The sequence below is a fragment of the Phyllobates terribilis genome, unplaced genomic scaffold, assembly GCF_046119375.1.
Source record: "Phyllobates terribilis strain yellow unplaced genomic scaffold, ASM4611937v1 Scaffold_769__1_contigs__length_694716, whole genome shotgun sequence".
Lineage (NCBI taxonomy): Eukaryota > Metazoa > Chordata > Amphibia > Anura > Dendrobatidae > Phyllobates > Phyllobates terribilis.
This window is the reverse complement of record NW_027363529.1, coordinates 157,701-174,004: the sequence shown is the minus strand read 5'-3', so window position 1 is coordinate 174,004 and position 16,304 is coordinate 157,701. Positions and strand designations below refer to the sequence as shown.

At 43.9% G+C, this 16,304-nt stretch overlaps 8 non-coding genes across 8 annotated transcripts; all 8 read right to left on the bottom strand.

Moving 5' to 3' along the window:
* Nucleotides 1-722: 722 nt before the first annotated feature.
* LOC141239139 (U2 spliceosomal RNA) lies at nt 723-913 on the bottom strand. The gene has a single exon (XR_012304547.1). It is a non-coding gene; the product is annotated as a U2 spliceosomal RNA (small nuclear RNA).
* A 1,118-nt stretch (nt 914-2,031) lies between these two features.
* On the bottom strand, nt 2,032-2,222 carry LOC141239138 (U2 spliceosomal RNA). The gene has a single exon (XR_012304546.1). It is a non-coding gene; the product is annotated as a U2 spliceosomal RNA (small nuclear RNA).
* Nucleotides 2,223-3,340: 1,118 nt separating this feature from the next.
* LOC141239137 (U2 spliceosomal RNA) lies at nt 3,341-3,531 on the bottom strand. The gene has a single exon (XR_012304545.1). It is a non-coding gene; the product is annotated as a U2 spliceosomal RNA (small nuclear RNA).
* Nucleotides 3,532-4,649: 1,118 nt separating this feature from the next.
* LOC141239135 (U2 spliceosomal RNA) lies at nt 4,650-4,840 on the bottom strand. The gene has a single exon (XR_012304544.1). It is a non-coding gene; the product is annotated as a U2 spliceosomal RNA (small nuclear RNA).
* Nucleotides 4,841-5,955: 1,115 nt separating this feature from the next.
* On the bottom strand, nt 5,956-6,146 carry LOC141239134 (U2 spliceosomal RNA). The gene has a single exon (XR_012304543.1). It is a non-coding gene; the product is annotated as a U2 spliceosomal RNA (small nuclear RNA).
* Nucleotides 6,147-7,264: 1,118 nt separating this feature from the next.
* LOC141239133 (U2 spliceosomal RNA) lies at nt 7,265-7,455 on the bottom strand. The gene has a single exon (XR_012304542.1). It is a non-coding gene; the product is annotated as a U2 spliceosomal RNA (small nuclear RNA).
* Nucleotides 7,456-8,573: 1,118 nt separating this feature from the next.
* Nucleotides 8,574-8,762, bottom strand: LOC141239485 (U2 spliceosomal RNA). Its single transcript, XR_012304880.1, has one exon. It is a non-coding gene; the product is annotated as a U2 spliceosomal RNA (small nuclear RNA).
* Nucleotides 8,763-15,370: 6,608 nt separating this feature from the next.
* On the bottom strand, nt 15,371-15,561 carry LOC141239132 (U2 spliceosomal RNA). The gene has a single exon (XR_012304541.1). It is a non-coding gene; the product is annotated as a U2 spliceosomal RNA (small nuclear RNA).
* Between the last annotated feature and the right edge of the window lie 743 nt (nt 15,562-16,304).

The following is a 16,304-nucleotide window of genomic DNA, read 5'->3' as shown; positions in this document are numbered from 1 at the left end:
GGCTCAGAGCCTATTATGACACGCGCAGCCAGCGTTCCATTGCCACATTCCATCTACTGCAGGCAGGATACCTGGCTGGCTGAATGTCGCTGAGAAGCTCACAGAGACCGCCATAAGCAACAGTTTAACAGAATGCCACAGACTAATCAACCAAACTTTTTGGGTTGGGTTCTCTTTTATAGTCTGCAGGCATTAAATGAAAGAAGTCAGTGTTCCAGCAGAAGGAGACAACGTTTCAGAAAAGGCATTGTAGCAAACCAAAAAAGAAATTTTAAGCGCAGCAGTGTAACCAGCGCACATACCTGTTAGCTCGGGTGAGTTTAAAAGGCTGCTGTTGATAACAAGGGCATTTGCTAAATAGATGGTGTGTGTGCAACAATATACTGAAAGGTCAATTATATTGTGCAGCTTATCTCACCACCTGTAGTTATTTAGGTGAAAGCTCCAAAATGCTTGCCTAATATGTCTGTTTATCCAAAAGGAAGTAGAAAGGGAGAGCTAGAAAGATAGCATTGCATCACATTACATGGCAATGCAATGCACAGTTGCTGAAGTTGAACCAAAATGAGCTTGTAATCTGGCTTCTGCAACTTTGAACATGAAAAATCCAATGAGGAGAAGAAAAGCAGAGCCAAAGAGTCCATCCCAAAATCCGACAAACAAGCAAAATGAACAAAAAACATTGAATTCAATTCTTTCTGATTTTAGAAACTGCATTAAAGAAGGGGTGCACCGGTCCTGGAGATACTGCAATACCAGGTCAATGCGTGGAGTGGACAGAGCAAGCTCTTTTTCCATCTCCCTGTTCTAAAAATCCATTTAATATATGGTCCCCAGATAGGGGACGTATCAGATATTAAACTGATAAGAACAGATACTACACTTGATCTTAGCCAAAAGGCCGAGAAGCGATAACCAGAATTGGTTTCAAACTACGGAGCCACCCAAGGATCCTAAAAAGTCCATTTGTGGAGATGAGCTCCTGGACTTCCGTTAAGAAGACATGTTGTCAACCTCTAGATCCCTTACATGCCTGCACTTTTCGGCTTGCTGCTGCTGCAATCCACGCGTTTTAGATCTGCATAACTCCACCTCTTTAAACACAGCACCTTCACCCCCTGCTGTTCCCACCCGCCTCAACACCGTTGGAAGGGAGGAGAACCAATTAAGGCGGGGGGTGGGGTGGAACGAGCAGCTGTCTACCCTTAGCAGGAGGGCTCCTGATTACATACCTCTCCTGCTGCTGCTGCTGCTGCTGGCTGTCCAGCAGCAGACTGAAGGTGGCTGCTGCTGTGCACAGGTATATAAAGGCTCAGAGCCTATTATGACACGCGCAGCCAGCGTTCCATTGCCACATTCCATCTACTGCAGGCAGGATACCTGGCTGGCTGAATGTCGCTGAGAAGCTCACAGAGACCGCCATAAGCAACAGTTTAACAGAATGCCACAGACTAATCAACCAAACTTTTTGGGTTGGGTTCTCTTTTATAGTCTGCAGGCATTAAATGAAAGAAGTCAGTGTTCCAGCAGAAGGAGACAACGTTTCAGAAAAGGCATTGTAGCAAACCAAAAAAGAAATTTTAAGCGCAGCAGTGTAACCAGCGCACATACCTGTTAGCTCGGGTGAGTTTAAAAGGCTGCTGTTGATAACAAGGGCATTTGCTAAATAGATGGTGTGTGTGCAACAATATACTGAAAGGTCAATTATATTGTGCAGCTTATCTCACCACCTGTAGTTATTTAGGTGAAAGCTCCAAAATGCTTGCCTAATATGTCTGTTTATCCAAAAGGAAGTAGAAAGGGAGAGCTAGAAAGATAGCATTGCATCACATTACATGGCAATGCAATGCACAGTTGCTGAAGTTGAACCAAAATGAGCTTGTAATCTGGCTTCTGCAACTTTGAACATGAAAAATCCAATGAGGAGAAGAAAAGCAGAGCCAAAGAGTCCATCCCAAAATCCGACAAACAAGCAAAATGAACAAAAAACATTGAATTCAATTCTTTCTGATTTTAGAAACTGCATTAAAGAAGGGGTGCACCGGTCCTGGAGATACTGCAATACCAGGTCAATGCGTGGAGTGGACAGAGCAAGCTCTTTTTCCATCTCCCTGTTCTAAAAATCCATTTAATATATGGTCCCCAGATAGGGGACGTATCAGATATTAAACTGATAAGAACAGATACTACACTTGATCTTAGCCAAAAGGCCGAGAAGCGATAACCAGAATTGGTTTCAAACTACGGAGCCACCCAAGGATCCTAAAAAGTCCATTTGTGGAGATGAGCTCCTGGACTTCCGTTAAGAAGACATGTTGTCAACCTCTAGATCCCTTACATGCCTGCACTTTTCGGCTTGCTGCTGCTGCAATCCACGCGTTTTAGATCTGCATAACTCCACCTCTTTAAACACAGCACCTTCACCCCCTGCTGTTCCCACCCGCCTCAACACCGTTGGAAGGGAGGAGAACCAATTAAGGCGGGGGGTGGGGTGGAACGAGCAGCTGTCTACCCTTAGCAGGAGGGCTCCTGATTACATACCTCTCCTGCTGCTGCTGCTGCTGCTGGCTGTCCAGCAGCAGACTGAAGGTGGCTGCTGCTGTGCACAGGTATATAAAGGCTCAGAGCCTATTATGACACGCGCAGCCAGCGTTCCATTGCCACATTCCATCTACTGCAGGCAGGATACCTGGCTGGCTGAATGTCGCTGAGAAGCTCACAGAGACCGCCATAAGCAACAGTTTAACAGAATGCCACAGACTAATCAACCAAACTTTTTGGGTTGGGTTCTCTTTTATAGTCTGCAGGCATTAAATGAAAGAAGTCAGTATTCCAGCAGAAGGAGACAACGTTTCAGAAAAGGCATTGTAGCAAACCAAAAAAGAAATTTTAAGCGCAGCAGTGTAACCAGCGCACATACCTGTTAGCTCGGGTGAGTTTAAAAGGCTGCTGTTGATAACAAGGGCATTTGCTAAATAGATGGTGTGTGTGCAACAATATACTGAAAGGTCAATTATATTGTGCAGCTTATCTCACCACCTGTAGTTATTTAGGTGAAAGCTCCAAAATGCTTGCCTAATATGTCTGTTTATCCAAAAGGAAGTAGAAAGGGAGAGCTAGAAAGATAGCATTGCATCACATTACATGGCAATGCAATGCACAGTTGCTGAAGTTGAACCAAAATGAGCTTGTAATCTGGCTTCTGCAACTTTGAACATGAAAAATCCAATGAGGAGAAGAAAAGCAGAGCCAAAGAGTCCATCCCAAAATCCGACAAACAAGCAAAATGAACAAAAAACATTGAATTCAATTCTTTCTGATTTTAGAAACTGCATTAAAGAAGGGGTGCACCGGTCCTGGAGATACTGCAATACCAGGTCAATGCGTGGAGTGGACAGAGCAAGCTCTTTTTCCATCTCCCTGTTCTAAAAATCCATTTAATATATGGTCCCCAGATAGGGGACGTATCAGATATTAAACTGATAAGAACAGATACTACACTTGATCTTAGCCAAAAGGCCGAGAAGCGATAACCAGAATTGGTTTCAAACTACGGAGCCACCCAAGGATCCTAAAAAGTCCATTTGTGGAGATGAGCTCCTGGACTCCCGTTAAGAAGACATGTTGTCAACCTCTAGATCCCTTACATGCCTGCACTTTTCGGCTTGCTGCTGCTGCAATCCACGCGTTTTAGATCTGCATAACTCCACCTCTTTAAACACAGCACCTTCACCCCCTGCTGTTCCCACCCGCCTCAACACCGTTGGAAGGGAGGAGAACCAATTAAGGCGGGGGGTGGGGTGGAACGAGCAGCTGTCTACCCTTAGCAGGAGGGCTCCTGATTACATACCTCTCCTGCTGCTGCTGCTGCTGCTGGCTGTCCAGCAGCAGACTGAAGGTGGCTGCTGCTGTGCACAGGTATATAAAGGCTCAGAGCCTATTATGACACGCGCAGCCAGCGTTCCATTGCCACATTCCATCTACTGCAGGCAGGATACCTGGCTGGCTGAATGTCGCTGAGAAGCTCACAGAGACCGCCATAAGCAACAGTTTAACAGAATGCCACAGACTAATCAACCAAACTTTTTGGGTTGGGTTCTCTTTTATAGTCTGCAGGCATTAAATGAAAGAAGTCAGTGTTCCAGCAGAAGGAGACAACGTTTCAGAAAAGGCATTGTAGCAAACCAAAAAAGAAATTTTAAGCGCAGCAGTGTAACCAGCGCACATACCTGTTAGCTCGGGTGAGTTTAAAAGGCTGCTGTTGATAACAAGGGCATTTGCTAAATAGATGGTGTGTGTGCAACAATATACTGAAAGGTCAATTATATTGTGCAGCTTATCTCACCACCTGTAGTTATTTAGGTGAAAGCTCCAAAATGCTTGCCTAATATGTCTGTTTATCCAAAAGGAAGTAGAAAGGGAGAGCTAGAAAGATAGCATTGCATCACATTACATGGCAATGCAATGCACAGTTGCTGAAGTTGAACCAAAATGAGCTTGTAATCTGGCTTCTGCAACTTTGAACATGAAAAATCCAATGAGGAGAAGAAAAGCAGAGCCAAAGAGTCCATCCCAAAATCCGACAAACAAGCAAAATGAACAAAAAACATTGAATTCAATTCTTTCTGATTTTAGAAACTGCATTAAAGAAGGGGTGCACCGGTCCTGGAGATACTGCAATACCAGGTCAATGCGTGGAGTGGACAGAGCAAGCTCTTTTTCCATCTCCCTGTTCTAAAAATCCATTTAATATATGGTCCCCAGATAGGGGACGTATCAGATATTAAACTGATAAGAACAGATACTACACTTGATCTTAGCCAAAAGGCCGAGAAGCGATAACCAGAATTGGTTTCAAACTACGGAGCCACCCAAGGATCCTAAAAAGTCCATTTGTGGAGATGAGCTCCTGGACTCCCGTTAAGAAGACATGTTGTCAACCTCTAGATCCCTTACATGCCTGCACTTTTCGGCTTGCTGCTGCTGCAATCCACGCGTTTTAGATCTGCATAACTCCACCTCTTTAAACACAGCACCTTCACCCCCTGCTGTTCCCACCCGCCTCAACACCGTTGGAAGGGAGGAGAACCAATTAAGGCGGGGGGTGGGGTGGAACGAGCAGCTGTCTACCCTTAGCAGGAGGGCTCCTGATTACATACCTCTCCTGCTGCTGCTGCTGCTGGCTGTCCAGCAGCAGACTGAAGGTGGCTGCTGCTGTGCACAGGTATATAAAGGCTCAGAGCCTATTATGACACGCGCAGCCAGCGTTCCATTGCCACATTCCATCTACTGCAGGCAGGATACCTGGCTGGCTGAATGTCGCTGAGAAGCTCACAGAGACCGCCATAAGCAACAGTTTAACAGAATGCCACAGACTAATCAACCAAACTTTTTGGGTTGGGTTCTCTTTTATAGTCTGCAGGCATTAAATGAAAGAAGTCAGTGTTCCAGCAGAAGGAGACAACGTTTCAGAAAAGGCATTGTAGCAAACCAAAAAAGAAATTTTAAGCGCAGCAGTGTAACCAGCGCACATACCTGTTAGCTCGGGTGAGTTTAAAAGGCTGCTGTTGATAACAAGGGCATTTGCTAAATAGATGGTGTGTGTGCAACAATATACTGAAAGGTCAATTATATTGTGCAGCTTATCTCACCACCTGTAGTTATTTAGGTGAAAGCTCCAAAATGCTTGCCTAATATGTCTGTTTATCCAAAAGGAAGTAGAAAGGGAGAGCTAGAAAGATAGCATTGCATCACATTACATGGCAATGCAATGCACAGTTGCTGAAGTTGAACCAAAATGAGCTTGTAATCTGGCTTCTGCAACTTTGAACATGAAAAATCCAATGAGGAGAAGAAAAGCAGAGCCAAAGAGTCCATCCCAAAATCCGACAAACAAGCAAAATGAACAAAAAACATTGAATTCAATTCTTTCTGATTTTAGAAACTGCATTAAAGAAGGGGTGCACCGGTCCTGGAGATACTGCAATACCAGGTCAATGCGTGGAGTGGACAGAGCAAGCTCTTTTTCCATCTCCCTGTTCTAAAAATCCATTTAATATATGGTCCCCAGATAGGGGACGTATCAGATATTAAACTGATAAGAACAGATACTACACTTGATCTTAGCCAAAAGGCCGAGAAGCGATAACCAGAATTGGTTTCAAACTACGGAGCCACCCAAGGATCCTAAAAAGTCCATTTGTGGAGATGAGCTCCTGGACTCCCGTTAAGAAGACATGTTGTCAACCTCTAGATCCCTTACATGCCTGCACTTTTCGGCTTGCTGCTGCTGCAATCCACGCGTTTTAGATCTGCATAACTCCACCTCTTTAAACACAGCACCTTCACCCCCTGCTGTTCCCACCCGCCTCAACACCGTTGGAAGGGAGGAGAACCAATTAAGGCGGGGGGTGGGGTGGAACGAGCAGCTGTCTACCCTTAGCAGGAGGGCTCCTGATTACATACCTCTCCTGCTGCTGCTGCTGCTGCTGGCTGTCCAGCAGCAGACTGAAGGTGGCTGCTGCTGTGCACAGGTATATAAAGGCTCAGAGCCTATTATGACACGCGCAGCCAGCGTTCCATTGCCACATTCCATCTACTGCAGGCAGGATACCTGGCTGGCTGAATGTCGCTGAGAAGCTCACAGAGACCGCCATAAGCAACAGTTTAACAGAATGCCACAGACTAATCAACCAAACTTTTTGGGTTGGGTTCTCTTTTATAGTCTGCAGGCATTAAATGAAAGAAGTCAGTATTCCAGCAGAAGGAGACAACGTTTCAGAAAAGGCATTGTAGCAAACCAAAAAAGAAATTTTAAGCGCAGCAGTGTAACCAGCGCACATACCTGTTAGCTCGGGTGAGTTTAAAAGGCTGCTGTTGATAACAAGGGCATTTGCTAAATAGATGGTGTGTGTGCAACAATATACTGAAAGGTCAATTATATTGTGCAGCTTATCTCACCACCTGTAGTTATTTAGGTGAAAGCTCCAAAATGCTTGCCTAATATGTCTGTTTATCCAAAAGGAAGTAGAAAGGGAGAGCTAGAAAGATAGCATTGCATCACATTACATGGCAATGCAATGCACAGTTGCTGAAGTTGAACCAAAATGAGCTTGTAATCTGGCTTCTGCAACTTTGAACATGAAAAATCCAATGAGGAGAAGAAAAGCAGAGCCAAAGAGTCCATCCCAAAATCCGACAAACAAGCAAAATGAACAAAAAACATTGAATTCAATTCTTTCTGATTTTAGAAACTGCATTAAAGAAGGGGTGCACCGGTCCTGGAGATACTGCAATACCAGGTCAATGCGTGGAGTGGACAGAGCAAGCTCTTTTTCCATCTCCCTGTTCTAAAAATCCATTTAATATATGGTCCCCAGATAGGGGACGTATCAGATATTAAACTGATAAGAACAGATACTACACTTGATCTTAGCCAAAAGGCCGAGAAGCGATAACCAGAATTGGTTTCAAACTACGGAGCCACCCAAGGATCCTAAAAAGTCCATTTGTGGAGATGAGCTCCTGGACTCCCGTTAAGAAGACATGTTGTCAACCTCTAGATCCCTTACATGCCTGCACTTTTCGGCTTGCTGCTGCTGCAATCCACGCGTTTTAGATCTGCATAACTCCACCTCTTTAAACACAGCACCTTCACCCCCTGCTGTTCCCACCCGCCTCAACACCGTTGGAAGGGAGGAGAACCAATTAAGGCGGGGGGTGGGGTGGAACGAGCAGCTGTCTACCCTTAGCAGGAGGGCTCCTGATTACATACCTCTCCTGCTGCTGCTGCTGCTGCTGGCTGTCCAGCAGCAGACTGAAGGTGGCTGCTGCTGTGCACAGGTATATAAAGGCTCAGAGCCTATTATGACACGCGCAGCCAGCGTTCCATTGCCACATTCCATCTACTGCAGGCAGGATACCTGGCTGGCTGAATGTCGCTGAGAAGCTCACAGAGACCGCCATAAGCAACAGTTTAACAGAATGCCACAGACTAATCAACCAAACTTTTTGGGTTGGGTTCTCTTTTATAGTCTGCAGGCATTAAATGAAAGAAGTCAGTGTTCCAGCAGAAGGAGACAACGTTTCAGAAAAGGCATTGTAGCAAACCAAAAAAGAAATTTTAAGCGCAGCAGTGTAACCAGCGCACATACCTGTTAGCTCGGGTGAGTTTAAAAGGCTGCTGTTGATAACAAGGGCATTTGCTAAATAGATGGTGTGTGTGCAACAATATACTGAAAGGTCAATTATATTGTGCAGCTTATCTCACCACCTGTAGTTATTTAGGTGAAAGCTCCAAAATGCTTGCCTAATATGTCTGTTTATCCAAAAGGAAGTAGAAAGGGAGAGCTAGAAAGATAGCATTGCATCACATTACATGGCAATGCAATGCACAGTTGCTGAAGTTGAACCAAAATGAGCTTGTAATCTGGCTTCTGCAACTTTGAACATGAAAAATCCAATGAGGAGAAGAAAAGCAGAGCCAAAGAGTCCATCCCAAAATCCGACAAACAAGCAAAATGAACAAAAAACATTGAATTCAATTCTTTCTGATTTTAGAAACTGCATTAAAGAAGGGGTGCACCGGTCCTGGAGATACTGCAATACCAGGTCAATGCGTGGAGTGGACAGAGCAAGCTCTTTTTCCATCTCCCTGTTCTAAAAATCCATTTAATATATGGTCCCCAGATAGGGGACGTATCAGATATTAAACTGATAAGAACAGATAAGGTTTCAACGCAATTTTATTGATTCAAAAGTATATTTACAAAGGTTTTAAAAAAGAACATTTATAACATTACAATAAAATGATAAAACATGATAATAATCAATTCAAGTTTTTTGTAAAAACACAATTTACCATCATAAAACCAATGTAACAATTAAGAAAATCATAATTACAGATGTACTTGGGTTTATTTAATTACTACTAATTGTGTTCCATAATTGTACACACCACATAGAAGCCGCTTCTTTTGCTCCATACAGTTTTTTATCTCTGAGATAGTAAATATACATTTCACTTAAAGCAATTTTTATACAGTCTGTTGAATCAATATGATCATGTTTGAAGAGTAAAATGTTTCTAACTTTCCACATGGCATTTTTAAAACAATTAATAATAATCCAGGCAACTCGGAATTGTTTAAAATTTGGACACTTAAAAAGACCATAAAAGACATAAAAGTGATTAAAATCTTTCAGGCCACATGCCCATTTTAAAAGTGGGCCTACCTTTCTCCAAACCTCCTGTGCAAAAGGACAATTCCAAAAGAGATGCAATACAGACTCACTTTCCCCGCATATATCTCTTGGACATTTGGCTCTCGCCACCAGCCCCCGCCTATGTTGAAACTCACGGGTAGGGAGGCACTGGTGGACGATAGCCCAGGCAAGGTCCTTGTGTACATTTGCAAGATATTTCCCGTACACATTTCGCCACACCGTTTTGGACCTTGCCTGTGAAAAATTGGAGACAGGAATTGTGTCCTCAGAGTGTCTGCAAGCAATAGATACCTTCCTTTGGTCCCCCAATATATCAGGCTCCAATTCCTGGAGACCTAAAAGTCTGACCGTTTTCTCAAGTATCACATACTGTTTAGGTGGGCACAGGAGCACAGGAGAACTTAAAGGTAGGCTAAACCACCTTTTAAAAATCATTCCTGATGCATATTTTAAAAAATAACTAAAAATGCCATCAGATTTAAAAACCTTAAAACAGAAGCAGAAATACTTTATATGGAAAAAGGTAAAAAAATTGGGTACATCTTTACCTCCATTAGATTTACATTTATACATCAGATCTCTTTTTAACTTTTCCATTTTTGAACCCCATAAAAACATAAAAACAATTCTTGTTACTTTCTTGATTTGTAAATTGGAAGGGGGAAACACCATTGCAACATACAACATAATGGGAATTAAAACGGCTTTAATAATTAAAATTTTACCTTCCATACTAAGGTTCCTTAAATTCCACAATGAGATCTTTTTTTCTATTTTATCCATTGCAGAGTCCCAGTTAGGGTCCCCCTCATTGGCTTGGTTAAAAATAATTCCTAAAATTTTTATGTGATTTTTCTGTATCACTATCCCAGGGGTCAAAGAGGAGTCCCATCCCCCCACATTAAAACAGTCACATTTATCTATATTTAATTTAAAACCTGAGGCTTCACAGAAAAATTGTGTGTTTCTCAATACCCTCCTCAGAGATGTGGAATCTGGACATAGTATGGTAACATCATCCATGTAACTTAGGGCTTTAAGTTGCATACCCCTACTCCCGGGAATAGGTACCCCTTTAATTACTTTATCTTTTCTCAGTATGGTTAATAGTGGTTCCATAACACAGATAAAGAGCAGTGGTGAGAGAGGGCACCCTTGTTTCACCCCTGATAATAGAGGAACCCCCTTCGTTAAAAACCCATTTACAGAAATTTGACTAAAACAAGAATGATATAAAAGCATAATGCGGGTTAAAATTTTCTCTGGAAACGCCATTTTTTTAAGAACCATAAAAAGAAATTCATGCGATACCCTGTCAAAAGCTTTTTCAAAGTCTAAGGATAAAATAGCAAGGTTTTGACTTCTCTCTTTTGAATACCATATGGTATCCCTAATTATGTTGAGGGACTCAGCTATGGTTCTTCCGGGAACACCACATACCTGGTTAGGGTGAATTAATTTGGCTATAAAGGGTTTTAAACGGACTGCAATAAGTTTAGCTAAAATTTTATAATCAAGGTTTAAAAGCGTAATAGGCCGCCAGTTTTTAAGTTGGCTCCTATCCCCTTTTTTATATATTAAAGATACCAGACCTCTCCTCCAAGATGGGGGTAATTTATTAGTATTAAAAGCTTCTTTAAACAATAAAAACATATCGTTCTTTAAAATTCCCCAAAAAGTCAGATAAAACTCAATCGGTAGACCGTCTTCCCCAGGGGCTTTCCCACTGGAGAAACTCTTAAAAATCTGTAAAAGTTCCTCACTGGTGAGATCCCTAGATAAAATACCCTGGTCTAAAATATCTAACTTAAAATCAAGGGAATTAATAGCATACTCTAAAAAGGATGGATCTATAACTTTAGTGTTAAAAAGAAGTTGATAAAAATTAAAAGCTTTTCCTAACATACCCTTAATATCATTTTCACCTTCAAGATTTAGGATTGCGTCCCTCCTCCCCATTACCTTTTTGAAAAAGAATCGGGAGCATTTCTCTCCTTCCTCCAGGTGCTGTACATGGGAGTTAAAAATTATTTGTTTTCCTTTTTCATTAAGAGCATTTTTTATTTCAGACTTAAGATTTGCAATATCATCATCCACATCAATACCAACTTCTTTTAGTTTAAAGAGTACTTGTAATCTCATATTAAAAACATAAAACCACTGCTTTTTCTTTTTTGCTTTCATTTTCCCTGCCTTAATAAAAAATAATTTAATCTTAGGTTTAATGCTCTCCCACCAATCCAGCATCGAGGCGCGGGGGTCTCTCTTTGATTGCCAGCACTGGTAGGCCTGCACAAACCTCTTTTGAATATCAATATCCTCTAGGAGAGTTGTATTTAATCTCCATGGGCCTCTTGAGGTATTTTGTTCCCCTGCTAACTCTAAAAACACAGATAAAACTTTATGATCAGAGAATAAATTAGATAAAAGAAAACATTTACAAGGTTTAAAGGCAGTAGAAGCAAATATGAAATCAATTCTAGAAGAAACTCTTCCATTGGACCATGTAACACCTGGATCCGCCGGCAAGAGTTCCTTCCAGCAGTCCTGTAATCTAAAATCATCAATTAAACTTTTCAACAAATAGGAGGTACGGTCTTTACGATTCACATCCCCACCCTGCCGGGATTCCCCATCACGTAAACAATTAAAATCTCCTCCCACTAGCAGGGGGGTTGACCCAACACAAAATAATGGCAATATTTCAAGTAAATCCGCCCTTTCCTGCTTCCCAGGAGGAGCGTACACATTTAATAAACGTAAAGAAAGTCCATTAAAAACAAGATGTATTAAAATAGCTCTACCAGGTATAATTTCAGTCACAGATTGAATGATGGTAGAATGTCCACGGCAAAGTAGTCCAACTCCGGCAGCACGACAGTCATTAGCACCGGACCACACAGAAGCGCCCAGTTTCCAGTCTTCTTTTAAGTCCTTATAATTTAAATTACTCTGTATACCACATTCTTGTAGAAAGCAGAAATCAAAGTCCAATGTCTCTAAATAAGAAAATAAAGCAGCCCTACGTGTAGGGCTCTTTAGGGACCTCACATTTAGTGAGGAGATTTTAAGAGGAACAGACATTAAGAAGAATCAGGATCTGAAGATGGGAAGAAGTCAATACACGGCACCTCCTCCTCCGCATCTCCAGGGGTCAGGATTTGATTAATATTACCGGGATCTGAAGCAGGCAAAAAGGCATCATCCACTTTTGGCTCCTCATCTGGACCTCGACATCCGTGTTTTCTTTGGATATCAGGTTGCTTTACGTCCTCCCGTTGTCTTTTCAGAGGCTGGGAGCTGTCCATCTTTTCCAAGTCCTGTGCATCTTCAGTCCTCATGGCGGTCTGGTCTATGGAACGGGTGTCATCCCTCTGGGTCGTCTTGTCCCCTGGTCTGGTCACGGAACTACTGCGACTTCTGGTTCGAGGACCAGGGCTCGACTGGGTCTTAGCCGGGTCCTTTTTACTTCGCGCCCTAGAGGTCTCTCTTTCCGACACACTGGTTGATCGATAAAGGAGCGTACCCTTTTTGCCCTTACCCAAGATCACCGATGATGGTGTGGCGAATCTGGGTGCTTGCTTAATCGGGGTACTAGAGGTCTCCTCAGTTCCACATAATGCCGGTGGTGCATTCATGCTGGATGAGGACCCTTCCTCTTGACTCTGAGATACGGCAACATCTAGAGCCAGAACATCGATCAATTCCACAGAGAGCGAACCCTCGGTTAATCTTATGGAACCCCTACGACCGTCCTTCTGTGGAACTACCAGCGGGCCCTCTGGCGGAGCCGTTGAAGGATTTGGTCCGGACCCGTCAGCGTGCGCCAACCCAGGTCCAGGGGCAGGTGTAGTAATACTCCCTCCGAAGTATTCTTGGATAGTCAGTTGACCTGACTTAAACATGTCATATGTTTTTGTCTTTTTGCTCGGACAATTCCTGAAGGCGTGACCTGCCTTCCCACATAGGTTACATACGATCTCAGAGTCACACGTGGCGGAGGTGTGCCCACTCTTACCGCACTTGTTGCAAAAGACTACATGAGCCCTTGTGCAATTTTCTCGTGTATGCCCATATTCATGACAATTCCGGCATTGAAGGGGCATTCCTGGGTAGCGTAGGAATCCCCTGACATTACCAATGGCAAAATTAGCAGGCGGGTGGTGAAGACCACCAATGCCGCTCTGATCTGGATGGAACTTCACCAGGTATTTCCTCTTCCCATTCCAGAAGCGCTGGGAGTTGAGGATATCATGTGAGAAGCGCACTGACTTGCAGTAACGCTTCAAAAAGGTTTCGATATCGCCCTCAGAGACGAATGGGCTGTACATGAAGATCACCAAGGGTACTTCCTCTTCACCGTACAGAAAGTCAAAGCTCAGCCCGTTCAGTCTCTCATCGTCCTTGTCCGCAACCATCAGTGCTGCATGGATATTATCACAGCATGATTTAGCCATAAAGGAAATGGTATATCGCCCACGGAATTCCTGATCATAAAGACACAGGATCTTATCTCGCTCCAGGTGGAAAAACCCAAAAAGAATCTCATGCACGATGTACTGCAGATTCTTCTCATGGCGCTGGCATTCATCCACCATGATTCTAATGGACTGTCGCAGTGGAGTCTCCCCCACCGCAAATCCAAAAGAAAAAGGCATTTTCGGCCATCAGGGACTAAGCCCTCCCCCAATAGTAACAAGGGAATGAATCCCACAAAAGCAGGAACAAACCCAAGACCGAGGGAGGGGTACCCCAAGAACTTACACAGCCCACTAAGCGATAAAGCTCAGCAAAGGAAAACGCCCTTATTTCCTCGGGTCGCCCCGAAGACAAGACGCGATCGCTCCCCGTTGTCCGGGGACTAAGCCGACCTGCCAATAGCTGCAAGGGGGTGAAGCTCCCTCCGTTAAGAGAGAGCGATCCCCCAAGGCCAACAAGTCGGGTACCCCAGGCACCTCCTAGCCGAGACCAAGGCAGCAACCGTTAGATCACTGCACCTGATCCTAGCCAAAAGGCCGAGAAGCGATAACCAGAATTGGTTTCAAACTACGGAGCCACCCAAGGATCCTAAAAAGTCCATTTGTGGAGATGAGCTCCTGGACTCCCGTTAAGAAGACATGTTGTCAACCTCTAGATCCCTTACATGCCTGCACTTTTCGGCTTGCTGCTGCTGCAATCCACGCGTTTTAGATCTGCATAACTCCACCTCTTTAAACACAGCACCTTCACCCCCTGCTGTTCCCACCCGCCTCAACACCGTTGGAAGGGAGGAGAACCAATTAAGGCGGGGGGTGGGGTGGAACGAGCAGCTGTCTACCCTTAGCAGGAGGGCTCCTGATTACATACCTCTCCTGCTGCTGCTGCTGCTGCTGGCTGTCCAGCAGCAGACTGAAGGTGGCTGCTGCTGTGCACAGGTATATAAAGGCTCAGAGCCTATTATGACACGCGCAGCCAGCGTTCCATTGCCACATTCCATCTACTGCAGGCAGGATACCTGGCTGGCTGAATGTCGCTGAGAAGCTCACAGAGACCGCCATAAGCAACAGTTTAACAGAATGCCACAGACTAATCAACCAAACTTTTTGGGTTGGGTTCTCTTTTATAGTCTGCAGGCATTAAATGAAAGAAGTCAGTGTTCCAGCAGAAGGAGACAACGTTTCAGAAAAGGCATTGTAGCAAACCAAAAAAGAAATTTTAAGCGCAGCAGTGTAACCAGCGCACATACCTGTTAGCTCGGGTGAGTTTAAAAGGCTGCTGTTGATAACAAGGGCATTTGCTAAATAGATGGTGTGTGTGCAACAATATACTGAAAGGTCAATTATATTGTGCAGCTTATCTCACCACCTGTAGTTATTTAGGTGAAAGCTCCAAAATGCTTGCCTAATATGTCTGTTTATCCAAAAGGAAGTAGAAAGGGAGAGCTAGAAAGATAGCATTGCATCACATTACATGGCAATGCAATGCACAGTTGCTGAAGTTGAACCAAAATGAGCTTGTAATCTGGCTTCTGCAACTTTGAACATGAAAAATCCAATGAGGAGAAGAAAAGCAGAGCCAAAGAGTCCATCCCAAAATCCGACAAACAAGCAAAATGAACAAAAAACATTGAATTCAATTCTTTCTGATTTTAGAAACTGCATTAAAGAAGGGGTGCACCGGTCCTGGAGATACTGCAATACCAGGTCAATGCGTGGAGTGGACAGAGCAAGCTCTTTTTCCATCTCCCTGTTCTAAAAATCCATTTAATATATGGTCCCCAGATAGGGGACGTATCAGATATTAAACTGATAAGAACAGATACTACACTTGATCTTAGCCAAAAGGCCGAGAAGCGATAACCAGAATTGGTTTCAAACTACGGAGCCACCCAAGGATCCTAAAAAGTCCATTTGTGGAGATGAGCTCCTGGACTCCCGTTAAGAAGACATGTTGTCAACCTCTAGATCCCTTACATGCCTGCACTTTTCGGCTTGCTGCTGCTGCAATCCACGCGTTTTAGATCTGCATAACTCCACCTCTTTAAACACAGCACCTTCACCCCCTGCTGTTCCCACCCGCCTCAACACCGTTGGAAGGGAGGAGAACCAATTAAGGCGGGGGGTGGGGTGGAACGAGCAGCTGTCTACCCTTAGCAGGAGGGCTCCTGATTACATACCTCTCCTGCTGCTGCTGCTGCTGCTGGCTGTCCAGCAGCAGACTGAAGGTGGCTGCTGCTGTGCACAGGTATATAAAGGCTCAGAGCCTATTATGACACGCGCAGCCAGCGTTCCATTGCCACATTCCATCTACTGCAGGCAGGATACCTGGCTGGCTGAATGTCGCTGAGAAGCTCACAGAGACCGCCATAAGCAACAGTTTAACAGAATGCCACAGACTAATCAACCAAACTTTTTGGGTTGGGTTCTCTTTTATAGTCTGCAGGCATTAAATGAAAGAAGTCAGTGTTCCAGCAGAAGGAGACAACGTTTCAGAAAAGGCATTGTAGCAAACCAAAAAAGAAATTTTAAGCGCAGCAGTGTAACCAGCGCACATACCTGTTAGCTCGGGTGAGTTTAAAAGGCTGCTGTTGATAACAAGGG